Source organism: Perna viridis, chromosome 9 (assembly GCF_037379345.1).
Source record: "Perna viridis isolate PV_CMFRI_1.1 ecotype Kerala chromosome 9, ASM3737934v1, whole genome shotgun sequence".
Taxonomy (NCBI): domain Eukaryota; kingdom Metazoa; phylum Mollusca; class Bivalvia; order Mytilida; family Mytilidae; genus Perna; species Perna viridis.
Genome location: NC_142453.1, coordinates 35,886,451 through 35,910,570, shown reverse-complemented (window position 1 = coordinate 35,910,570; position 24,120 = coordinate 35,886,451). Strand labels below are relative to the sequence as shown.

The following is a 24,120-nucleotide window of genomic DNA, read 5'->3' as shown; positions in this document are numbered from 1 at the left end:
TCAGCATTTGTTGACAACAGTCATTCAGCACACAAATGACATTCATATTTAACGACATCTTTTGTGGAAGCCTCCGTGGCCCAATGGATAAGGCACCGGCCTCCTAAGCCGGGGATTGCGGGTTCGAGTCCCGTCGGAGGTATACTTTTTACAACATCTGTTCTTTCAAATTTATCCACATAGAAGATAAAACGTCACCTTTTCGACTTTAATTTTGCAAATCTTTCAATAAAAAGAAAAAAAAGATCCAGCTAGCAAACATACAAAGAAGCAAATTAGAAACCAAGAAAAAGTGTATTGTCTACGGCACCCGGTATTCCCAGGCGGTCACCCATCCAAGTACTAACCGGGCTCGACGTTGCTTAACTTCGGTGATCAGACGAGAACCGGTGCTTTCAACGTGATATGGTCGTAGACACTAGTTTATTAAAATAAGCACATATAAAGCTTCGAATCACCGGAAGCTGGCTTTCTTTACTCAATTTGGCAAAAATTTAGATCAGAATGTTTATAAAAACTACAAAACAATAGATTCAATCATTTTTTAGCAAGGAACATCTCAGTACATGACTGTCTAAACTGCATTTTCATGATACAATTTTTGCAATCGTGCTCTTTTATCCTCTGATGAAAGGAAATGATACATTATACCACTTGGGTGATCTTCTGTTTTGGAGAAATAGATTTAAAGACTTCTTTACTATACATTTTTCAACTTTCAGCATTTGTTGACAACAGTCATTCAGCACACAAATGACATTCATATTTAACGACATCTTTTGTGGAAGCCTCCGTGGCCCAATGGATAAGGCACCGGCCTCCTAAGCCGGGGATTGCGGGTTCGAGTCCCGTCGGAGGTATACTTTTTACAACATCTGTTCTTTCAAATTTATCCACATAGAAGATAAAACGTCACCTTTTCGACTTTAATTTTGCAAATCTTTCAATAAAAAGAAAAAAAAGATCCAGCTAGCAAACATACAAAGAAGCAAATTAGAAACCAAGAAAAAGTGTATTGTCTACGGCACCCGGTATTCCCAGGCGGTCACCCATCCAAGTACTAACCGGGCTCGACGTTGCTTAACTTCGGTGATCAGACGAGAACCGGTGCTTTCAACGTGATATGGTCGTAGACACTAGTTTATTAAAATAAGCACATATCTGTTCTTTCAAATTTATCCACATAGAAGATAAAACATGACCTTTTCGACTTTAATTTTACAAATCTTTCAATAAAAAAGAAAAAAAAAGATCCAGCTAGCAAACATACAAAGAAGCAAATTAGAAACCAAGAAAAAGTGTATTGTCTACGGCACCCGGTATTCCCAGGCGGTCACCCATCCAAGTACTAACCGGGCTCGACGTTGCTTAACTTCGGTGATCAGACGAGAACCGGTGTTTTCAACGTGATATGGTCGTAGACACTAGTTTATTAAAATAAGCACATATCTGTTCTTTCAAATTTATCCACATAGAAGATAAAACATGACCTTTTCGACTTTAATTTTACAAATCTTTCAATAAAAAAGAAAAAAAAGATCCAGCTAGCAAACATACAAAGAAGCAAATTAGAAACCAAGAAAAAGTGTATTGTCTACGGCACCCGGTATTCCCAGGCGGTCACCCATCCAAGTACTAACCGGGCTCGACGTTGCTTAACTTCGGTGATCAGACGAGAACCGGTGCTTTCAACGTGATATGGTCGTAGACACTAGTTTATTAAAATAAGCACATATAAAGCTTCGAATCACCGGAAGCTGGCTTTCTTTACTCAATTTGGCAAAAATTTAGATCAGAATGTTTATAAAAACTACAAAACAATAGATTCAATCATTTTTTAGCAAGGAACATCTCAGTACATGACTGTCTAAACTGCATTTTCATGATACAATTTTTGCAATCGTGCTCTTTTATCCTCTGATGAAAGGAAATGATACATTATACCACTTGGGTGATCTTCTGTTTTGGAGAAATAGATTTAAAGACTTCTTTACTATACATTTTTCAACTTTCAGCATTTGTTGACAACAGTCATTCAGCACACAAATGACATTCATATTTAACGACATCTTTTGTGGAAGCCTCCGTGGCCCAATGGATAAGGCACCGGCCTCCTAAGCCGGGGATTGCGGGTTCGAGTCCCGTCGGAGGTATACTTTTTACAACATCTGTTCTTTCAAATTTATCCACATAGAAGATAAAACGTCACCTTTTCGACTTTAATTTTGCAAATCTTTCAATAAAAAGAAAAAAAAGATCCAGCTAGCAAACATACAAAGAAGCAAATTAGAAACCAAGAAAAAGTGTATTGTCTACGGCACCCGGTATTCCCAGGCGGTCACCCATCCAAGTACTAACCGGGCTCGACGTTGCTTAACTTCGGTGATCAGACGAGAACCGGTGCTTTCAACGTGATATGGTCGTAGACACTAGTTTATTAAAATAAGCACATATCTGTTCTTTCAAATTTATCCACATAGAAGATAAAACATGACCTTTTCGACTTTAATTTTACAAATCTTTCAATAAAAAAGAAAAAAAAGATCCAGCTAGCAAACATACAAAGAAGCAAATTAGAAACCAAGAAAAAGTGTATTGTCTACGGCACCCGGTATTCCCAGGCGGTCACCCATCCAAGTACTAACCGGGCTCGACGTTGCTTAACTTCGGTGATCAGACGAGAACCGGTGCTTTCAACGTGATATGGTCGTAGACACTAGTTTATTAAAATAAGCACATATAAAGCTTCGAATCACCGGAAGCTGGCTTTCTTTACTCAATTTGGCAAAAATTTAGATCAGAATGTTTATAAAAACTACAAAACAATAGATTCAATCATTTTTTAGCAAGGAACATCTCAGTACATGACTGTCTAAACTGCATTTTCATGATACAATTTTTGCAATCGTGCTCTTTTATCCTCTGATGAAAGGATATGATACATTATACCACTTGGGTGATCTTCTGTTTTGGAGAAATAGATTTAAAGACTTCTTTACTATACATTTTTCAAGTTTCAGCATTTGTTGACAACAGTCATTCAGCACACAAATGACATTCATATTTAACGACAACTTTTGTGGAAGCCTCCGTGGCCCAATGGATAAGGCACCGGCCTCCTAAGCCGGGGATTGCGGGTTCGAGTCCCGTCGGAGGTATACTTTTTACAACATCTGTTCTTTCAAATTTATCCACATAGAAGATAAAACGTCACCTTTTCGACTTTAATTTTGCAAATCTTTCAATAAAAAGAAAAAAAAGATCCAGCTAGCAAACATACAAAGAAGCAAATTAGAAACCAAGAAAAAGTGTATTGTCTACGGCACCCGGTATTCCCAGGCGGTCACCCATCCAAGTACTAACCGGGCTCGACGTTGCTTAACTTCGGTGATCAGACGAGAACCGGTGCTTTCAACGTGATATGGTCGTAGACACTAGTTTATTAAAATAAGCACATATAAAGCTTCGAATCACCGGAAGCTGGCTTTCTTTACTCAATTTGGCAAAAATTTAGATCAGAATGTTTATAAAAACTACAAAACAATAGATTCAATCATTTTTTAGCAAGGAACATCTCAGTACATGACTGTCTAAACTGCATTTTCATGATACAATTTTTGCAATCGTGCTCTTTTATCCTCTGATGAAAGGAAATGATACATTATACCACTTGGGTGATCTTCTGTTTTGGAGAAATAGATTTAAAGACTTCTTTACTATACATTTTTCAACTTTCAGCATTTGTTGACAACAGTCATTCAGCACACAAATGACATTCATATTTAACGACATCTTTTGTGGAAGCCTCCGTGGCCCAATGGATAAGGCACCGGCCTCCTAAGCCGGGGATTGCGGGTTCGAGTCCCGTCGGAGGTATACTTTTTACAACATCTGTTCTTTCAAATTTATCCACATAGAAGATAAAACGTCACCTTTTCGACTTTAATTTTGCAAATCTTTCAATAAAAAGAAAAAAAAGATCCAGCTAGCAAACATACAAAGAAGCAAATTAGAAACCAAGAAAAAGTGTATTGTCTACGGCACCCGGTATTCCCAGGCGGTCACCCATCCAAGTACTAACCGGGCTCGACGTTGCTTAACTTCGGTGATCAGACGAGAACCGGTGCTTTCAACGTGATATGGTCGTAGACACTAGTTTATTAAAATAAGCACATATAAAGCTTCGAATCACCGGAAGCTGGCTTTCTTTACTCAATTTGGCAAAAATTTAGATCAGAATGTTTATAAAAACTACAAAACAATAGATTCAATCATTTTTTAGCAAGGAACATCTCAGTACATGACTGTCTAAACTGCATTTTCATGATACAATTTTTGCAATCGTGCTCTTTTATCCTCTGATGAAAGGAAATGATACATTATACCACTTGGGTGATCTTCTGTTTTGGAGAAATAGATTTAAAGACTTCTTTACTATACATTTTTCAACTTTCAGCATTTGTTGACAACAGTCATTCAGCACACAAATGACATTCATATTTAACGACATCTTTTGTGGAAGCCTCCGTGGCCCAATGGATAAGGCACCGGCCTCCTAAGCCGGGGATTGCGGGTTCGAGTCCCGTCGGAGGTATACTTTTTACAACATCTGTTCTTTCAAATTTATCCACATAGAAGATAAAACGTCACCTTTTCGACTTTAATTTTGCAAATCTTTCAATAAAAAGAAAAAAAAGATCCAGCTAGCAAACATACAAAGAAGCAAATTAGAAACCAAGAAAAAGTGTATTGTCTACGGCACCCGGTATTCCCAGGCGGTCACCCATCCAAGTACTAACCGGGCTCGACGTTGCTTAACTTCGGTGATCAGACGAGAACCGGTGCTTTCAACGTGATATGGTCGTAGACACTAGTTTATTAAAATAAGCACATATCTGTTCTTTCAAATTTATCCACATAGAAGATAAAACATGACCTTTTCGACTTTAATTTTACAAATCTTTCAATAAAAAAGAAAAAAAAAGATCCAGCTAGCAAACATACAAAGAAGCAAATTAGAAACCAAGAAAAAGTGTATTGTCTACGGCACCCGGTATTCCCAGGCGGTCACCCATCCAAGTACTAACCGGGCTCGACGTTGCTTAACTTCGGTGATCAGACGAGAACCGGTGCTTTCAACGTGATATGGTCGTAGACACTAGTTTATTAAAATAAGCACATATAAAGCTTCGAATCACCGGAAGCTGGCTTTCTTTACTCAATTTGGCAAAAATTTAGATCAGAATGTTTATAAAAACTACAAAACAATAGATTCAATCATTTTTTAGCAAGGAACATCTCAGTACATGACTGTCTAAACTGCATTTTCATGATACAATTTTTGCAATCGTGCTCTTTTATCCTCTGATGAAAGGAAATGATACATTATACCACTTGGGTGATCTTCTGTTTTGGAGAAATAGATTTAAAGACTTCTTTACTATACATTTTTCAAGTTTCAGCATTTGTTGACAACAGTCATTCAGCACACAAATGACATTCATATTTAACGACATCTATTGTGGAAGCCTCCGTGGCCCAATGGATAAGGCACCGGCCTCCTAAGCCGGGGATTGCGGGTTCGAGTCCCGTCGGAGGTATACTTTTTACAACATCTGTTCTTTCAAATTTATCCACATAGAAGATAAAACGTCACCTTTTCGACTTTAATTTTGCAAATCTTTCAATAAAAAGAAAAAAAAGATCCAGCTAGCAAACATACAAAGAAGCAAATTAGAAACCAAGAAAAAGTGTATTGTCTACGGCACCCGGTATTCCCAGGCGGTCACCCATCCAAGTACTAACCGGGCTCGACGTTGCTTAACTTCGGTGATCAGACGAGAACCGGTGCTTTCAACGTGATATGGTCGTAGACACTAGTTTATTAAAATAAGCACATATAAAGCTTCGAATCACCGGAAGCTGGCTTTCTTTACTCAATTTGGCAAAAATTTAGATCAGAATGTTTATAAAAACTACAAAACAATAGATTCAATCATTTTTTAGCAAGGAACATCTCAGTACATGACTGTCTAAACTGCATTTTCATGATACAATTTTTGCAATCGTGCTCTTTTATCCTCTGATGAAAGGAAATGATACATTATACCACTTGGGTGATCTTCTGTTTTGGAGAAATAGATTTAAAGACTTCTTTACTATACATTTTTCAACTTTCAGCATTTGTTGACAACAGTCATTCAGCACACAAATGACATTCATATTTAACGACATCTTTTGTGGAAGCCTCCGTGGCCCAATGGATAAGGCACCGGCCTCCTAAGCCGGGGATTGCGGGTTCGAGTCCCGTCGGAGGTATACTTTTTACAACATCTGTTCTTTCAAATTTATCCACATAGAAGATAAAACGTCACCTTTTCGACTTTAATTTTGCAAATCTTTCAATAAAAAGAAAAAAAAGATCCAGCTAGCAAACATACAAAGAAGCAAATTAGAAACCAAGAAAAAGTGTATTGTCTACGGCACCCGGTATTCCCAGGCGGTCACCCATCCAAGTACTAACCGGGCTCGACGTTGCTTAACTTCGGTGATCAGACGAGAACCGGTGCTTTCAACGTGATATGGTCGTAGACACTAGTTTATTAAAATAAGCACATATCTGTTCTTTCAAATTTATCCACATTGAAGATAAAACATGACCTTTTCGACTTTAATTTTACAAATCTTTCAATAAAAAAGAAAAAAAAGATCCAGCTAGCAAACATACAAAGAAGCAAATTAGAAACCAAGAAAAAGTGTATTGTCTACGGCACCCGGTATTCCCAGGCGGTCACCCATCCAAGTACTAACCGGGCTCGACGTTGCTTAACTTCGGTGATCAGACGAGAACCGGTTTTTTTTTTTATCTTGATAAAATTTTATTGACAGTAAAACATCATATAAAAGAATTATTGGGCTAGTCTCCCAATAATTCACATATCACAGATCATAAATTGTCCTTAAATTACATTGACAGTATATATATGAATAAGTATATTTAAAAGTCTATCACAACATTATCATCAGAGATGCGCAGAATAGGATTGTCATTCAAGTAATATTTTTGAAACAACGAAAAGTTCTTTTTCTGTATATAATACATGTAAGCATAATTAACATGCTTTTGAAGAACAGATTTAAAATAAGAAATAATGTGCAAAACTTTCTCATCTTTCATGACTAAATTTCTTCTCTTTACAACACAAAACCTTCTAACAGATAAAGCAGTATTAACAAAATAAAAGTTTACTTTTTTATCTTTCTTGAGTAGACCGAAATAACATAGAAAATTAAAGTCTAACATATTGATAAAGCTAGCTGAACTATTACACAATATATTATGTAAAAAGTCTTTAAAAAAGTCATTGAATCGAGTCAAACATCTACACGAAATTATAAGATGTTCTAAGTCCTCATGCATATCATCACAAACTGGACACAATGAATCATCAGTAATGCGACATCTCAATAACCTCTCCTTAGTAAATAAAACTCTATGAAATATTTTAAATGATAACTCAATCCAATCACTTGGTAAAAATGGAAAGTTCACAATTGTTTGGACTTTTTGAGTATCAAAATCAGAACACATCTCACACCAATATTTGACAGCATTTGGTTCTTTTGATAATGATTTCAACAACATAGAATAAAAAAACTTTGTTGTACTAGGAAAAGAGTACTTTCTATTATTAACATTACATTCTATATTCAAACTGAGATTTCTACGAACATTTTCATTATTTTCTACTAAAATTTTACATTCATCAGGAATACATTGTTTTATACATTGTACTACCTTAATAATCTTAGCAGCAGATACCTGTGGAAACTTTTCAGAAACAATATCTTGAACAAACTCATCTCTCATGAATCCCTTTTTACATTCAAATGCTAAATCTTTCACTTTAATAATGCCTGCATCTATAAAAGTCTTGATATACAGCATATTACCATTATTAGTAATCAAAGGATTATTGAACAGAGGCAGGTCAAATACATTATTCAAATTGATATCAATTTCAATATAATCACGTATCTTTCCCCAAGCAAACAGCATACATTTATAAAAATCAGGTAAACTCCCCAACTGTCTCTGCTTAAATTGACAGAACAAAATCTCAATACCAAGTTTCATATCTTGTACTTTGGAAAAGAAATAAGTACAAAGATGCTTCCAAACAGCACAATACTCTACATCTAACAAACGACTTAAAAATTTAAGTTTAAAAGCATACATCTTATGTAAAATTTCTGGAAAGTTCAAACCTCCATCTAGTATTCTATTAATAACAACATCATAAGCAACCAAAGATGGTTTATCATTCCACAAAAACCCGATGCACAATTTCTTTATATCTAAATAGTATTTTTCTGGTATATTAACTACCATCAGAGTATACCAAAGTTTGCTCATTAAAAGAGTATTTATCACAGTTACTCTACCATGTATTGACAATTGTCTCATTTTCCAAAGATTCAGTATTTTTGAAATAGACTGCACTTTGCATTCCCAATTCAGACTATCACATAACTTTTTATCCTTGCCAATCCATATGCCTAAAAGCTGTAAAACCCCATCACACTCTTTAATTTTCCAAGCATCTAAATCATTTTTTGATATTTTTCCAGTACCCAATGCCAAAATTTCAGATTTATCTTTATTTAATTTTGCCCCAGATGCTTGTTCATACAATTGTAAAACATTAAATGATTCAGTTACTGAATTTTTGTCAGACAATATCAATGTAGTGTCATCAGCATGTGAAAATATTTTTTCTTCAATATTCACAACAGGAATGTTAATACCTTGAATCCTATCATTCCTTTTGATCATTATACTTAAAGGTTCAGCAACTAAAACATACAATAAAGCAGATATTGGGCAACCTTGTTTAACAGAGTTTGCCAATGGAAAATATTTGGATAGGAAACCATTGCACTTGACAGTACTAAAAATATCTGTATAAAAAATTTTTATCCAAGATATAAATCTCTCCCCAAAACCAAATTTTTGTAAAACCGAAAAAAGATATTCATGCCCAACCCTGTCAAAAGCCTTTTCCTGATCTAACTTTAACAAATAACATTCTAGATTATCAATTTCAACCAAGTCAATTATGTCTCTTACAGTAACAGTAGTATCAGAGATGTCTTTACCTATTATACAACAACTCTGAGTTGGTGAAATAATCTTTGGAAGTACAAATTTAAACCTATTTGCCATGACTCTTGCTAATATTTTATAATCTACATTCAATAAACTGATAGTTCTAAAATTTTGCAAGTCAGTTTTGTCACCTCTATTTTTATAAATTAGGTTAATCATTCCATACCTCATAGACCTAGATAAAACTTTATTCTCTTCAACTGTATCATAAATATATTTCAAAACATCTTTCAACTCATTAAAAAAATATAAATAAAACTCCACCGTGAGTCCATCAGGACCAGGTGTTTTTCCTTGTTTCATACCTTTTATAGAGGTTTTTATTTCTTCAATATTAATTTCCTCATCACATTTTTCAACATCACAAACGTCAACATTGACATTAATACAATCTAACATTTTATCAATTGCTTCATAATCAGTTTGTACACAAGAAAATAGCCTTTTATAAAAACTATAAATAACATCTAAAATTTCAGCAGTTTCACTGACAACATTACCATCACAATTTTTTAAACCATTTATCATATTTCTATTCTGTCTATGTTTCTCTAAATTCAAAAAATAGGTTGTATTTTTATCACTTTCTAATGAATATTGACATTTGGATCTTATAACAGCACCATTACATCTATGTTTTTCTAAACCTTCAAGTTCCTCTTTCAACTCTAAATATTTGACATGATCTATATCATTACCACAAGCAGCCTTTATTGACAATTCTTGTAACTTATTCTGTATTCTATAATAATCTCTATATAACTCTCTCTGTTTTTCTTTACCATAGAGTTGACTTGTTTTCTTGATTTTATATTTCAAATTATCCCACCAAATTAATGGATGTGAAAAATAAAAATCTGAACCAATTTCATCAAGTAAGATATTTCTAATTTTTTCAACAAAAAAATCATCACTCAATAAGGACTTGTTAAAAATCCAAACACCAGGTCCTTTTTCAACTTCAGAAAAATCTAATTTCATACTAACAATAGAATGATCACTGAAAGATGTATCATTGTAAAAAACATTCTTTATAAATGGTTTTAAATTACAAGAAACTAAAAAATAATCAATTCTACTTTGAGTTAAAAACCTTTGTACAACTTGTTTTCTTGAAAACATTTTAACACCTACATTTCTATCTCTCCATACATCAGATAAACCATTTTCATTTATCAATTCAGTCAGACATTTTAAAGATCTGTCAGCATAAAAAACAGTTTTCCCACTTTTGTCTAAAGGGGAAAGAGTGGTATTATAATCACCTGCTATTATAATAAATTCATCTCCATATATTTTACTTTTACAATCATTGAAAAAATTACACTTTTCACTAACATTATTTGGAGCATACAAATTAATTATGTCCAAACTTTTGTCAAGAATTTTACCTTGTATATGAACTAATCTTCCACATACACTCTCACAAACTTTAAAAACATTTTTCAACCTTTTACTTACAAGAATGGCAACCCCTTTCCTATTACAAATGCTATTACTGGCAAAAATCTCACCATCCCATACAGTTTTATCAATTTGAATATCCTCATACAATTTATCAGTCCAAAATGTTTCCTGTAAACAAACAATGTCATATTTTCTTTCAATACATAATGCAAAAATACAATCCCTTTTATTTTTGTCACACAAACCATTACAATTAAGGCTAATGAAGTTAAAAGTAGCCATCACAAAACAAAAGTTCATAACTAATGACACATTCCACTCCATTGTTACTTCATTAACTTATTTTTAACATTTGACAATCTAGCTGCCTTTAAATTAGGCTTAATCTGAAATTTATTTCGCCTTTTGATACCCAAGTAGGATTTTTCTTACCCACAACAGTAAACTCATCACCACTCGCCAACTGACAATCACTTGTCAATGAATGAGTGTCCATTTCAAAATCATCCAAAGTATCACAAGTACTATGGCTGACTTCTCCCTGGCTTTTGATTTTATCCTGAGAGGAGACAGTATTTTCTATATTAGATATATGATCAATATCTTTAACATTATTCTCAGATACACCAGAGACATCATTAAATTCAACCAAATTAACATGGCTAACATCTACATTATTAGTAAGATTGTCATGATCGATTTCTGATTCTACTTTTTCTTTATCTTCACCACTTACAATATCTTCAACACCATGAATCATGTCACAAACATCATCTAACACCTCAGAAACGTCATCACCATCCACTTCATGATTCGCTCCATCGTGACTAGCACCGTCACATTCATCAATACACTGGCTAGCAACACCATTCGGAACATCATCTGTGATATGGCTAGCAACACCATTATCACCATTCGCTATCGGCTCAACAACCGCCTCCACAGTTGTATGGGTAGCATCGCCATTAGTGTCAACATGACTGACATCATCACGACAACGGGAATGAACACTACTGACAACATTTTCACGTCTTCTGGTGTTCTGTGCCCATTCGTCATCTTCAGAAACATCACTTGAATCATCATTTTCTGTATGAAACATTCTGTCACTTGAATGTTGAATGTCATGATCCTTAAAAATGCCCGAGTAGGAATCAGTTTGGAATTCTGTACATGAATTACCCACGCCTGTCTTCCTCAAGGTTTCACAGTTACAGTTCTCCTTCTTGTAAAAGCAGAAAGAACACTTATTTTTCAAGCATTTCCTACTAATATGACCTTGCTCGCCACACTCAAAACACTTGAAATCAGGACAATCTTTATATATGTGGTCCGGGCTAAAACACCCATGACACACTCTACCTTGATGATTGTGGATCACACGATAGTATGCAGTTTCTTTTTCATTCACTGAGAACTTCATCGAGTAGGGGATGGATTTCATATTAGGTGGAAGTTTTGCCTTAAATACTCTTGTTCCATCATAAATATAGTTTTTCGACTTCATCTTATGTTTTTTAATTGGTGACACCACTTCAACTCCAATTTTTGAAAATCTTTCAATGATTTCAGCATCAGTTACATACATACTCAAGTTGAGTATTGAAACATATCTGAAGCTGGATTCTAATTCAGTCACTTTAAATGTTTTACCACTGACTGATAAATCACCAAGAATTGGTTCCATCATCTGCCTCTCTCTAAATACAACTTCATATCCACTGCCGGTCTTTGGCACACATGCTATAACACTTCCTCTACCACATTTCAATTCAATTTCATCAATTACTGAATCAGGTTCAACTTTCCCAGAACCTTCAAGTACACATGAAATTAAAACAGTTTTCTCCTTTGAAAATTCATTTTCAACATTAAAAGACTTTCTATTGGACCTTTCTGGTCCACTTCTTTCAAAGTTCGCGATTAGTTCTTAGATCTCAAGAAACGAATCGAGCGCACCTTTCCTCCCCCTTTTTCCTGCTACGAAAAAGCAGGAAAAGGGGATATAAAACGAATATTTATATGGAAACTATTATCACTTTAAAGCAAATATCATCTAACAATGTTCAGGAAATATTTATACACAAAAATACGGCGAAGAACTCACCAAACAAAGAAAAATTCTCGGACGACACAATGTTTACATCCTACAGATGATGCATCCAAAAAAAAGTGTATTGTCTACGGCACCCGGTATTCCCAGGCGGTCACCCATCCAAGTACTAACCGGGCTCGACGTTGCTTAACTTCGGTGATCAGACGAGAACCGGTGCTTTCAACGTGATATGGTCGTAGACACTAGTTTATTAAAATAAGCACATATAAAGCTTCGAATCACCGGAAGCTGGCTTTCTTTACTCAATTTGGCAAAAATTTAGATCAGAATGTTTATAAAAACTACAAAACAACAGATTCAATCATTTTTTAGCAAGGAACATCTCGGTACATGACTGTCTAAACTGCATTTTGATGATACAATTTTTGCAATCGTGCTCTTTTATCCTCTGATGAAAGGAAATGATACATTATACCACTTGGGTGATCCTTTGTTTTGGAGAAATAGATTTAAAGACTTCTTTACTATACATTTTTCAAGTTTCAGCATTTGTTGACAACAGTCATTCAGCACACAAATGACATTCATATTTAACGACATCTTTTGTGGAAGCCTCCGTGGCCCAATGGATAAGGCACCGGGGAGGAGTCGAACGCACCCAAGATGTCAGACGTGTTTTGTTACAGTGTTCTTAATGTTTGTGGAATTAGTTAGATTATCAGTTTTGGAATGGATTTTCCAGCCGAAATATAGTGATATGATGGACATAGTTACACAAGTAGTAAGTTTCAGTTGACAAAATACGTATTTATATACAATTGACATTATCGTGATAGCTTCTGCGGTTTTTGATTTGAGGGTCTTGTGGAAAATTGATTTATGAATTCAATGTTGAGAGATTAATTTATGTGAAAATGGATTGTTTACCGAAAACATTAACTTCTTTGTTGAAAATTGTAAATGAACAATATGCTGATTTTAGCTGGACATCTACTGAGCAAAATGGAAGAATGAAAATATCTTTATTGTGGACAAATGGTGATAAATTAACGAAACGGAAATCTAATGCATCTAGAAAACGTGACCGGAAACGACTGAAGCAATTTGTAGAAAAGAAAAATTCAGAAAATAAAACATCTGAAAGCGAATATGAATCGTTTATTGAAAGTGATACAGAAAGTGATATTCCATCTGAACCCACCGATGCGTTAATGGACGTGATCGACAGTGTTCCGTGGAGCGCCTCATTGTCGGTAAATACTAACAAAGGAAAGCAGTCAAGTGAAGAGAATAACCAATTGCGAACCGAGAGTGTGAAACATGTTAACGGAAATTTAAATGCCGCAGGGAAAATATGTATAAGTGAACATTCGAATACACAGAATATGTTAACTAAATCTCATGACGTTGTGAATACAGAAAATATTTCGAACACTGAAGAGAAATCAAAATCTCGACAGACACCAGTTCTAGATAAAATTGTTATCAAAACTTCGTTGAGTATGTGTAGCGCAACACTATTAACGTTGATCCCAATGATTAATTTAATCATGTCCTACTCATTGGGAAAGGAAGAGGACATTCATTATTTCGGTCCAGGAACAAAGCGGTACACGTACGCTTTGCACAATATTGAAAACGATTTTGATGATGTTAGGAAAACTAAATACATGAATAGTGATATAGCTAGTGCAATTGAGAAAATGGAAATTGTTGCCCGCAGGAAAATAGAGACATGGTTAAACTAGGTCTGATTTGATTTTTAAAATGTATGATAAAGTTTGAATGTATGGAAAATGTTTTGAAATATTTTTTTTTTTACATTTTTTGCATGCCAATGTTTTAAAGCAGTCTGGAATGGATAGCCAGCCGGAATCTTTAATATTTGGATATGAAATTGTGTATTGTATTTCAATTACCTGTTCACTTGTTTTTACATTTTACCTAAAATTAAAAAAAAAGAAAATAAAAATGTGCATGAATACAGTGAAAGAGTACAACTGTGATATCGCTTGTGCGTACATGATTGTGAATAAAAATATATTAAATGTATGAATATAAAAATTTTGTAGGTATTGCGAAAATGGACAATTGTGGTGACTTTGTTTTCTATGCGTATGTAATTGACATGTATGATATAACTAATCAATATGATAATAGTATGTCTATGAGAATTAATAACAATATCTCTTTGATTTGTAAATGTTTTTCTGTTAATAAAATTTTATCAAGATAAAAAAAAAAAAAAAAAAGGCACCGGCCTCCTAAGCCGGGGATTGCGGGTTCGAGTCCCGTCGGAGGTATACTTTTTACAACATCTGTTCTTTCAAATTTATCCACATAGAAGATAAAACATCACCTTTTCGACTTTAATTTTGCAAATCTTTCAATAAAAAGAAAAAAAAGATCCAGCTAGCAAACATACAAAGAAGCAAATTAGAAACCAACAAAAAGTGTATTGTCTACGGCACCCGGTATTCCCAGGCGGCCACCCATCCAAGTACTAACCGGGCTCGACGTTGCTTAACTTCGGTGATCAGACGAGAACCGGTGCTTTCAACGTGATATGGTCGTAGACACTAGTTTATTAAAATAAGCACATATCTGTTCTTTCAAATTTATCCACACAGAAGACAAAACATGACCTTTTCGACTTTAATTTTACAAATCTTTCAATAAAAAAGAAAAAAAAGATCCAGCTAGCAAACATACAAAGAAGCAAATTAGAAACCAAGAAAAAGTGTATTGTCTACGGCACCCGGTATTCCCAGGCGGTCACCCATCCAAGTACTAACCGGGCTCGACGTTGCTTAACTTCGGTGATCAGACGAGAACCGGTGCTTTCAACGTGATATGGTCGTAGACACTAGTTTATTAAAATAAGCACATATAAAGCTTCGAATCACCGGAAGCTGGCTTTCTTTACTCAATTTGGCAAAAATTTAGATCAGAATGTTTATAAAAACTACAAAACAATAGATTCAATCATTTTTTAGCAAGGAACATCTCAGTACATGACTGTCTAAACTGCATTTTCATGATACAATTTTTGCAATCGTGCTCTTTTATCCTCTGATGAAAGGATATGATACATTATACCACTTGGGTGATCCTTTGTTTTGGAGAAATAGATTTAAAGACTTCTTTACTATACATTTTTCAACTTTCAGCATTTGTTGACAACAGTCATTCAGCACACAAATGACATTCATATTTAACGACATCTTTTGTGGAAGCCTCCGTGGCCCAATGGATAAGGCACCGGCCTCCTAAGCCGGGGATTGCGGGTTCGAGTCCCGTCGGAGGTATACTTTTTACAACATCTGTTCTTTCAAATTTATCCACATAGAAGATAAAACGGCACCTTTTCGACTTTAATTTTACAAATCTTTCAATAAAAAGAAAAAAAAGATCCAGCTAGCAAACATACAAAGAAGCAAATTAGAAACCAACAAAAAGTGTATTGTCTACGGCACCCGGTATTCCCAGGCGGTCACCCATCCAAGTACTAACCGGGCTCGACGTTGCTTAACTTCGGTGATCAGACGAGAACCGGTGCTTTCAACGTGATATGGTCGTAGACACTAGTTTATTAAAATAAGCACATATCTGTTCTTTCAAATTTATCCACACAGAAGACAAAACATGACCTTTTCGACTTTAATTTTACAAATCTTTCAATAAAAAAGAAAAAAAAGATCCAGCTAGCAAACATACAAAGAAGCAAATTAGAAACCAAGAAAAAGTGTATTGTCTACGGCACCCGGTATTCCCAGGCGGTCACCCATCCAAGTACTAACCGGGCTCGACGTTGCTTAACTTCGGTGATCAGACGAGAACCGGTGCTTTCAACGTGATATGGTCGTAGACACTAGTTTATTAAAATAAGCACATATAAAGCTTCGAATCACCGGAAGCTGGCTTTCTTTACTCAATTTGGCAAAAATTTAGATCAGAATGTTTATAAAAACTACAAAACAATAGATTCAATCATTTTTTAGCAAGGAACATCTCAGTACATGACTGTCTAAACTGCATTTTCATGATACAATTTTTGCAATCGTGCTCTTTTATCCTCTGATGAAAGGATATGATACATTATACCACTTGGGTGATCCTTTGTTTTGGAGAAATAGATTTAAAGACTTCTTTACTATACATTTTTCAAGTTTCAGCATTTGTTGACAACAGTCATTCAGCACACAAATGACATTCATATTTTGTCAAGATCTATGAGATATGGAATGATTAACCTGATTTGTAAGAATAGAGGTGACAAGTCTGACCTGAAAAACTTCAGACCTATAACTTTGTTAAATGTTGATTATAAAATTTTAGCCAGAGTAATGGCCAACAGATTTAAATTTGTATTACCAAAGATTATATCACCAAATCAGAGTTGTTGTATTATTGGTAAAGATATTTCTGATACTACAGTAAGTATCAGAGATATTATAGAATTAGTAGAAATGGATGATTTGGAATGTTATTTGCTGAAACTTGATCAGGAAAAGGCATTTGACAGAGTTGGACATGACTACTTATTTTCTGTATTGCAGAAATTTGGATTTGGGGAGAAATTCATTTCATGGATAAAGATATTTTATACTGACATTTTCAGCACTGTCAAATTCAATGGTTTTTTGTCCAAGTATTTTCAATTAAAGAACTCTGTAAAACAAGGGTGTCCTATATCAGCTTTGTTATATGTGTTAGTTGCTGAACCCTTGAGTATTATGATTAAAAGGAATGATAGAATTCATGGTATACAAATTCCCAATGCATCTGGTGAGGAGAAAATATTTTCACATGCAGATGATACAACATTGATATTGTCTGACAAAAATTCAGTAAATGAGGCCTTTGGAGTTTTAAATTTGTATGAACAAGCATCTGGGGCAAAATTGAATAAAGATAAATCTGAAATTTTGGCATTGGGTACCGGAAAGATATCGAAACAAGAAATAGATGCTTGGAATATTAAAGAGTGTGATGGGGTTCTTCAGCTTTTAGGTATATGGATTGGCAAAGACAAAACTGTTTGTGATAATTTAAATTGGGATTGCAAAGCGCAATCTATTTCAAAATTATTGAATTTTTGGAAAATGAGACATTTATCAATACAGGGTAGAGTAACGGTTATAAATACCTTGTTGATGAGTAAATTATGGTATACTCTAATGGTGGTTAATATACCTGAGAAATACTATTTAGACATTAAAAAGATATGTGTAGATTTTTTGTGGAATAATAAGCCATCATTGGTTGCATATGATGTTATAATAAATAGAGTTTTGAATGGTGGTTTAAATTTTCCAGATATATTTCACAAAATGTATGCTTTTAGACTTAAATTTTTAAGTCGATTGTTAGATAATGATTATAATGCAGTGTGGAAACATACTTGCACTTATTTTTTATCAAAAGTTCTAGATATGAATCTTGGTATGGAAATTCTATTTTGTGATCTTAATAATAGACAATTAGGTATTTTACCTGATTTTTATAAGTGTATGTTATATGCTTGGGGAAAGATTCGTACTCATATGGAAATTGATATAAATGTGAATAATGTATTTGATATTCCATTGTTTTATAATCCAATGATAGTAAATGATGGGAAAATGTTGTATATTAAACCCTTTGTAGATGCAGGAATAGTTAAAATTAAAGACTTGGCATTTGAATGTAAAAAAGGTTTTTTGAAGAACAAATATGTACAGGATATAGTCTCTCAAAGGTTTCCTGAGTTAGTTGCTGATAGAATTGTTGATGTAGTTCAGTGTATTAAGCAGTGTATTCCAGAACAGGTAAAACGTTTAGTTAGAGAAAATGCATATAACTATAATAAACCTGTTCTGAATGTAGTATATAATGATAATGGTAAAAAATATGCATTACATAGAACGGCAAAAATTTGTTATGGTATGCTCTTAGAAACTAGCATAATAATGCCAAATGCTGTCAGCTACTGGTATGAAGTATTTAGTGATTTTAATGTACAAAGGGTTCAAAATATTTTGAATTTTCCATTTTTACCTAGTGACTGTATTGAAACATCGTTTAAAATTTTCCATAGAGTTTTATTTACGAAGGAGAGATTATTCAGATGTCATATTACTATTGATTCTTTATGTCCAGTATGTTATGATGTACATGAAGATTTGGAACATCTTATAATTTCATGTAGATGTTTAACTAAATTCAACAACTTTTTGAAGGATTTCCTACATAATATTTTGTGCAATAGCTCTACAAGATATGTCAATATGCTTGATTTTAATTTTCTATGTTATTTTGGATTAACTGAGAAAGATAAAAACAGTAACTATTATTTTGTTAATACTGTCTTAGCATTTAGAAAATTTTGTGTTGTGAAAAGGAGAAATGTAGCTGTGAAAGATGAGAAAGTACTAGATATTCAAAATTATTTTAAGTCCGTACTTCAGCGACATGTAAATTATGCTTATATGTATTATAAAAAGAAGAACTTTTCATTGTTTGAAAAATACTACTTGAAAAGAAATCCTGTTTTACGTATCTGTGACGAAAATGTTGTGATTGACTTTTAGTATGTAAGCCATTATATAATATGGAAGACTGACTTAACATACATGATATTATTAATTGTTATCTGTGATATGTGAATTAGTGGGAGATTAGCCCAATAATTCTTTTACATGTAAATATATTTCTGTGAATAAACTTTTATCAAGAAAAAAAAAAAGGCACCGGCCTCCTAAGCCGGGGATTGCGGGTTCGAGTCCCGTCGGAGGTATACTTTTTACAACATCTGTTCTTTCAAATTTATCCACATAGAAGATAAAACGTCACCTTTTCGACTTTAATTTTGCAAATCTTTCAATAAAAAGAAAAAAAAGATCCAGCTAGCAAACATACAAAGAAGCAAATTAGAAACCAACAAAAAGTGTATTGTCTACGGCACCCGGTATTCCCAGGCGGTCACCCATCCAAGTACTAACCGGGCTCGACGTTGCTTAACTTCGGTGATCAGACGAGAACCGGTGCTTTCAACGTGATATGGTCGTAGACACTAGTTTATTAAAATAAGCACATATCTGTTCTTTCAAATTTATCCACATAGAAGATAAAACATGACCTTTTCGACTTTAATTTTACAAATCTTTCAATAAAAAAGAAAAAAAAAGATCCAGCTAGCAAACATACAAAGAAGCAAATTAGAAACCAAGAAAAAGTGTATTGTCTACGGCACCCGGTATTCCCAGGCGGTCACCCATCCAAGTACTAACCGGGCTCGACGTTGCTTAATTTCGGTGATCAGACGAGAACCGGTGCTTTCAACGTGATATGGTCGTAGACACTAGTTTATTAAAATAAGCACATATAAAGCTTCGAATCACCGGAAGCTGGCTTTCTTTACTCAATTTGGCAAAAATTTAGATCAGAATGTTTATAAAAACTACAAAACAATAGATTCAATCATTTTTTAGCAAGGAACATCTCAGTACATGACTGTCTAAACTGCATTTTCATGATACAATTTTTGCAATCGTGCTCTTTTATCCTCTGATGAAAGGAAATGATACATTATACCACTTGGGTGATCTTCTGTTTTGGAGAAATAGATTTAAAGACTTCTTTACTATACATTTTTCAACTTTCAGCATTTGTTGACAACAGTCATTCAGCACACAAATGACATTCATATTTAACGACATCTTTTGTGGAAGCCTCCGTGGCCCAATGGATAAGGCACCTGGAGAGGAGTCGAACGCACCCAAGATGTCAGACGTGTTTTGTTACAGTGTTCTTAATGTTTGTGGAATTAGTTAGATTATCAGTTTTGGAATGGATTTTCCAGCCGAAATATAGTGATATGATGGATATAGTTACACAAGTAGTAAGTTTCAGTTGACAAAATACGTATTTATATACAATTGACATTATCGTGATAGCTTCTGCCGTTTTTGATTTGAGGGTCTTGTGGAAAATTGATTTATGAATTCAATGTTGAGAGATTAATTTATGTGAAAATGGATTGTCTACCGAAAACATTAACTTCTTTGTTGAAAATTGTAAATGAACAATATACTGATTTTAGCTGGACATCTACTGAAGAAAATGGAAGAATGAAAATATCTTTATTGTGGACAAATGGTGATAAATCAACGAAACGGAAATCTAATGCATCTAGAAAACGTGACCGGAAACGACTGAAGCAATTTGTAGAAAAGAAAAATTCAGAAAATAAAACATCTGAAAGCGAAGATGAATCGTTTATTGAAAGTGATACAGAAAGTGATATTCCATCTGAACCCACCGATGCGTTAATGGACGTGATCGACAGTGTTCCGTGTAGCGCCTCATTGACGGTAAATACTAACAAAGGAAAGCAGTCAAGTGAAGAGAATAACCAATTGCGAACCGAGAGTGTGAAACATGTTAACGGAAATTTAAATGCCGCAGGGAAAATATGTATAAGTAAACATTCGAATACACAGAATATGTTAACTAAATCTCATGACGTTGTGAATACAGAAAATATTTCGAACACTGAAGAGAAATCAAAATCTCGACAGACACCAGTTCTAGATAAAATTGTTATCAAAACTTCGTTGAGTATGTGTAGCGCAACACTATTAACGTTGATCCCAATGATTAATTTAATCATGTCCTACTCATTGGGAAAGGAAGAGGACATTCATTATTTCGGTCCAGGAACAAAGCGGTACACGTACGCTTTGCACAATATTGAAAACGATTTTGATGATGTTAGGAAAACTAAATACATGAATAGTGATATAGCTAGTGCAATTGAGAAAATGGAAATTGTTGCCTGCAGGAAAATTGAGACATGGTTAAACTAGGTCTGATTTGATTTTTAAAATGTATGATAAAGTTTGAATGTATGGAACATGTTTTGAAATATTTTTTTTTTACATTTTTTGCATGTCAATGTTTTAAAGCAGTCTGGAATGGATAGCCAGCCGGAATCTTTAATATTTGGATATGAAATTGTGTATTGTATTTCAATTACCTTTTCACTTGTTTTTACATTTTACCTAAAATTAAAAAAAAAGAAAATAAAAATGTGCATGAATACAGTGAAAGAGTACAACTGTGATATCGCTTGTGCGTACATGATTGTGAATAAAAATATATTAAATGTATGAATATAAAAATTTTGTAGGTATTGCGAAAATAGACAATTGTGGTGACTTTGTTTTCTATGCGTATGTAATTGACATATATGATATAACTAATCAATATGATAATAGTATGTCTATGAGAATTAATAACAATATCCCTTTGATTTGTAAATGTTTTTCTGTTAATAAAATTTTATCAAGATAAAAAAAAAAGGCACCGGCCTCCTAAGCCGGGGATTGCGGGTTCGAGTCCCGTCGGAGGTATACTTTTTACAACATCTGTTCTTTCAAATTTATCCACATAGAAGATAAAACATCACCTTTTCGACTTTAATTTTGCAAATCTTTCAATAAAAAGAAAAAAAAGATCCAGCTAGCAAACATACAAAGAAGCAAATTAGAAACCAAGAAAAAGTGTATTGTCTACGGCACCCGGTTTTCCCAGGCGGCCACCCATCCAAGTACTAACCGGGCTCGACGTTGCTTAACTTCGGTGATCAGACGAGAACCGGTGCTTTCAACGTGATATGGTCGTAGACACTAGTTTATTAAAATAAGCACATATCTGTTCTTTCAAATTTATCCACACAGAAGACAAAACATGACCTTTTCGACTTTAATTTTACAAATCTTTCAATAAAAAAGAAAAAAAAGATCCAGCTAGCAAACATACAAAGAAGCAAATTAGAAACCAACAAAAAGTGTATTGTCCACGGCACCCGGTATTCCCAGGCGGTCACCCATCCAAGTACTAACCGGGCTCGACGTTGCTTAACTTCGGTGATCAGACGAGAACCGGTGCTTTCAACGTGATATGGTCGTAGACACTAGTTTATTAAAATAAGCACATATCTGTTCTTTCAAATTTATCCACACAGAAGACAAAACATGACCTTTTCGACTTTAATTTTACAAATCTTTCAATAAAAAAGAAAAAAAAGATCCAGCTAGCAAACATACAAAGAAGCAAATTAGAAACCAAGAAAAAGTGTATTGTCTACGGCACCCGGTATTCCCAGGCGGTCACCCATCCAAGTACTAACCGGGCTCGACGTTGCTTAACTTCGGTGATCAGACGAGAACCGGTGCTTTCAACGTGATATGGTCGTAGACACTAGTTTATTAAAATAAGCACATATAAAGCTTCGAATCACCGGAAGCTGGCTTTCTTTACTCAATTTGGCAAAAATTTAGATCAGAATGTTTATAAAAACTACAAAACAATAGATTCAATCATTTTTTAGCAAGGAACATCTCAGTACATGACTGTCTAAACTGCATTTTCATGATACAATTTTTGCAATCGTGCTCTTTTATCCTCTGATGAAAGGATATGATACATTATACCACTTGGGTGATCCTTTGTTTTGGAGAAATAGATTTAAAGACTTCTTTACTATACATTTTTCAAGTTTCAGCATTTGTTGACAACAGTCATTCAGCACACAAATGACATTCATATTTAACGACATCTTTTGTGGAAGCCTCCGTGGCCCAATGGATAAGGCACCGGCCTCCTAAGCCGGGGATTGCGAATAAAGATAAAAAAAAAGGCACCGGCCTCCTAAGCCGGGGATTGCGGGTTCGAGTCCTGTCGGAGGTATGCTTTTTACAACATCTGTTCTTTCAAATTTATCCACATAAAAGATAAAACATGACCTTTTCGACTTTAATTTTGCAAATCTTTCAATAAAAAGAAAAAAATGATCCAGCTAGCAAACATACAAAGAAGCAAATTAGAAACAAACAAAAAGTGAATTGTCTACGGCACCCGGTATTCCCAGGCGGCCACCCATCCAAGTACTAACCGAAAAAACATGAACAGTTTTAGATGGTTTTGGTGCCGTGGAGGCTGAAATGATTATTGATGAAATTGAGAAGAAATGTGGTGTTGGAAGTGTCGTTGCATGCGTACCGAAAAATGGAGTTGGTTATGAGGTGGTACTAAGAGAGAGAAAAATGATGGAATCCGTTATTGGTGAACTATCTTTAAATGGTAAAAAGTGCGCTGTTAATGAATTAGAGGCAAGTTTTAAGTACGTTTCAATACTAAATTTAAGTATGTATGTCTCAGATCGAGAAATTATTGATAGATTTTCCAAGATTGGAGTGGAGATTGTTTCTCCGATAAAGAAGCATAGGATGAAGTCAAAGAATAATGTCTTTGACGGAACTCGTATTTTCAAAGTTAAACTTCCGCCGAACATGGCTTCAATACCGTATTCAATGAAGTTTTCAGTTAATGAAAAGGAGACGGCTTACTACCGGGTTATTCATAACCAACAAGTCAAGGTGTGCTCTGGGTGCTTTAGCTCAGAACATATATACAAAGACTGTCCAGAATTTAAATGTTTTGA

General features: G+C 34.4%; 31 non-coding genes across 31 annotated transcripts; 9 read left to right on the top strand and 22 right to left on the bottom strand.

Annotated features, from left to right (window-relative positions):
- Positions 1-69: 69 nt before the first annotated feature.
- Trnar-ccu (transfer RNA arginine (anticodon CCU)) lies at positions 70-142 on the top strand. Its single transcript has one exon. It is a non-coding gene; the product is annotated as a tRNA-Arg (tRNA).
- A 156-nt stretch (positions 143-298) lies between these two features.
- Positions 299-417, bottom strand: LOC148608046 (5S ribosomal RNA). Its single transcript, XR_015915608.1, has one exon. It is a non-coding gene; the product is annotated as a 5S ribosomal RNA (ribosomal RNA).
- Positions 418-787: 370 nt separating this feature from the next.
- On the top strand, positions 788-860 carry Trnar-ccu (transfer RNA arginine (anticodon CCU)). Its single transcript has one exon. It is a non-coding gene; the product is annotated as a tRNA-Arg (tRNA).
- Positions 861-1,016: 156 nt separating this feature from the next.
- Positions 1,017-1,135, bottom strand: LOC148608044 (5S ribosomal RNA). The gene has a single exon (XR_015915606.1). It is a non-coding gene; the product is annotated as a 5S ribosomal RNA (ribosomal RNA).
- A 169-nt stretch (positions 1,136-1,304) lies between these two features.
- On the bottom strand, positions 1,305-1,423 carry LOC148608043 (5S ribosomal RNA). Its single transcript, XR_015915719.1, has one exon. It is a non-coding gene; the product is annotated as a 5S ribosomal RNA (ribosomal RNA).
- Positions 1,424-1,591: 168 nt separating this feature from the next.
- LOC148608042 (5S ribosomal RNA) lies at positions 1,592-1,710 on the bottom strand. The gene has a single exon (XR_015915605.1). It is a non-coding gene; the product is annotated as a 5S ribosomal RNA (ribosomal RNA).
- A 370-nt stretch (positions 1,711-2,080) lies between these two features.
- On the top strand, positions 2,081-2,153 carry Trnar-ccu (transfer RNA arginine (anticodon CCU)). The gene has a single exon. It is a non-coding gene; the product is annotated as a tRNA-Arg (tRNA).
- A 156-nt stretch (positions 2,154-2,309) lies between these two features.
- LOC148608040 (5S ribosomal RNA) lies at positions 2,310-2,428 on the bottom strand. Its single transcript, XR_015915604.1, has one exon. It is a non-coding gene; the product is annotated as a 5S ribosomal RNA (ribosomal RNA).
- A 168-nt stretch (positions 2,429-2,596) lies between these two features.
- On the bottom strand, positions 2,597-2,715 carry LOC148608039 (5S ribosomal RNA). Its single transcript, XR_015915603.1, has one exon. It is a non-coding gene; the product is annotated as a 5S ribosomal RNA (ribosomal RNA).
- A 370-nt stretch (positions 2,716-3,085) lies between these two features.
- On the top strand, positions 3,086-3,158 carry Trnar-ccu (transfer RNA arginine (anticodon CCU)). Its single transcript has one exon. It is a non-coding gene; the product is annotated as a tRNA-Arg (tRNA).
- A 156-nt stretch (positions 3,159-3,314) lies between these two features.
- LOC148608037 (5S ribosomal RNA) lies at positions 3,315-3,433 on the bottom strand. Its single transcript, XR_015915602.1, has one exon. It is a non-coding gene; the product is annotated as a 5S ribosomal RNA (ribosomal RNA).
- A 370-nt stretch (positions 3,434-3,803) lies between these two features.
- Trnar-ccu (transfer RNA arginine (anticodon CCU)) lies at positions 3,804-3,876 on the top strand. The gene has a single exon. It is a non-coding gene; the product is annotated as a tRNA-Arg (tRNA).
- A 156-nt stretch (positions 3,877-4,032) lies between these two features.
- Positions 4,033-4,151, bottom strand: LOC148608035 (5S ribosomal RNA). Its single transcript, XR_015915601.1, has one exon. It is a non-coding gene; the product is annotated as a 5S ribosomal RNA (ribosomal RNA).
- A 370-nt stretch (positions 4,152-4,521) lies between these two features.
- Positions 4,522-4,594, top strand: Trnar-ccu (transfer RNA arginine (anticodon CCU)). Its single transcript has one exon. It is a non-coding gene; the product is annotated as a tRNA-Arg (tRNA).
- Positions 4,595-4,750: 156 nt separating this feature from the next.
- On the bottom strand, positions 4,751-4,869 carry LOC148608033 (5S ribosomal RNA). Its single transcript, XR_015915600.1, has one exon. It is a non-coding gene; the product is annotated as a 5S ribosomal RNA (ribosomal RNA).
- A 169-nt stretch (positions 4,870-5,038) lies between these two features.
- On the bottom strand, positions 5,039-5,157 carry LOC148608032 (5S ribosomal RNA). The gene has a single exon (XR_015915599.1). It is a non-coding gene; the product is annotated as a 5S ribosomal RNA (ribosomal RNA).
- Positions 5,158-5,527: 370 nt separating this feature from the next.
- Positions 5,528-5,600, top strand: Trnar-ccu (transfer RNA arginine (anticodon CCU)). Its single transcript has one exon. It is a non-coding gene; the product is annotated as a tRNA-Arg (tRNA).
- A 156-nt stretch (positions 5,601-5,756) lies between these two features.
- On the bottom strand, positions 5,757-5,875 carry LOC148608030 (5S ribosomal RNA). Its single transcript, XR_015915598.1, has one exon. It is a non-coding gene; the product is annotated as a 5S ribosomal RNA (ribosomal RNA).
- Positions 5,876-6,245: 370 nt separating this feature from the next.
- On the top strand, positions 6,246-6,318 carry Trnar-ccu (transfer RNA arginine (anticodon CCU)). Its single transcript has one exon. It is a non-coding gene; the product is annotated as a tRNA-Arg (tRNA).
- A 156-nt stretch (positions 6,319-6,474) lies between these two features.
- On the bottom strand, positions 6,475-6,593 carry LOC148608028 (5S ribosomal RNA). The gene has a single exon (XR_015915597.1). It is a non-coding gene; the product is annotated as a 5S ribosomal RNA (ribosomal RNA).
- Positions 6,594-12,754: 6,161 nt separating this feature from the next.
- On the bottom strand, positions 12,755-12,873 carry LOC148608027 (5S ribosomal RNA). Its single transcript, XR_015915595.1, has one exon. It is a non-coding gene; the product is annotated as a 5S ribosomal RNA (ribosomal RNA).
- Positions 12,874-15,091: 2,218 nt separating this feature from the next.
- On the bottom strand, positions 15,092-15,210 carry LOC148608026 (5S ribosomal RNA). The gene has a single exon (XR_015915687.1). It is a non-coding gene; the product is annotated as a 5S ribosomal RNA (ribosomal RNA).
- Positions 15,211-15,378: 168 nt separating this feature from the next.
- LOC148608025 (5S ribosomal RNA) lies at positions 15,379-15,497 on the bottom strand. Its single transcript, XR_015915594.1, has one exon. It is a non-coding gene; the product is annotated as a 5S ribosomal RNA (ribosomal RNA).
- Positions 15,498-15,867: 370 nt separating this feature from the next.
- Positions 15,868-15,940, top strand: Trnar-ccu (transfer RNA arginine (anticodon CCU)). The gene has a single exon. It is a non-coding gene; the product is annotated as a tRNA-Arg (tRNA).
- Positions 15,941-16,096: 156 nt separating this feature from the next.
- LOC148608023 (5S ribosomal RNA) lies at positions 16,097-16,215 on the bottom strand. Its single transcript, XR_015915593.1, has one exon. It is a non-coding gene; the product is annotated as a 5S ribosomal RNA (ribosomal RNA).
- A 168-nt stretch (positions 16,216-16,383) lies between these two features.
- On the bottom strand, positions 16,384-16,502 carry LOC148608022 (5S ribosomal RNA). The gene has a single exon (XR_015915592.1). It is a non-coding gene; the product is annotated as a 5S ribosomal RNA (ribosomal RNA).
- A 3,064-nt stretch (positions 16,503-19,566) lies between these two features.
- Positions 19,567-19,685, bottom strand: LOC148608021 (5S ribosomal RNA). The gene has a single exon (XR_015915591.1). It is a non-coding gene; the product is annotated as a 5S ribosomal RNA (ribosomal RNA).
- Positions 19,686-19,854: 169 nt separating this feature from the next.
- Positions 19,855-19,973, bottom strand: LOC148608020 (5S ribosomal RNA). Its single transcript, XR_015915696.1, has one exon. It is a non-coding gene; the product is annotated as a 5S ribosomal RNA (ribosomal RNA).
- Positions 19,974-22,183: 2,210 nt separating this feature from the next.
- LOC148608019 (5S ribosomal RNA) lies at positions 22,184-22,302 on the bottom strand. The gene has a single exon (XR_015915686.1). It is a non-coding gene; the product is annotated as a 5S ribosomal RNA (ribosomal RNA).
- A 168-nt stretch (positions 22,303-22,470) lies between these two features.
- LOC148608018 (5S ribosomal RNA) lies at positions 22,471-22,589 on the bottom strand. The gene has a single exon (XR_015915683.1). It is a non-coding gene; the product is annotated as a 5S ribosomal RNA (ribosomal RNA).
- Positions 22,590-22,757: 168 nt separating this feature from the next.
- Positions 22,758-22,876, bottom strand: LOC148608017 (5S ribosomal RNA). Its single transcript, XR_015915742.1, has one exon. It is a non-coding gene; the product is annotated as a 5S ribosomal RNA (ribosomal RNA).
- Positions 22,877-24,120: the final 1,244 nt, after the last annotated feature.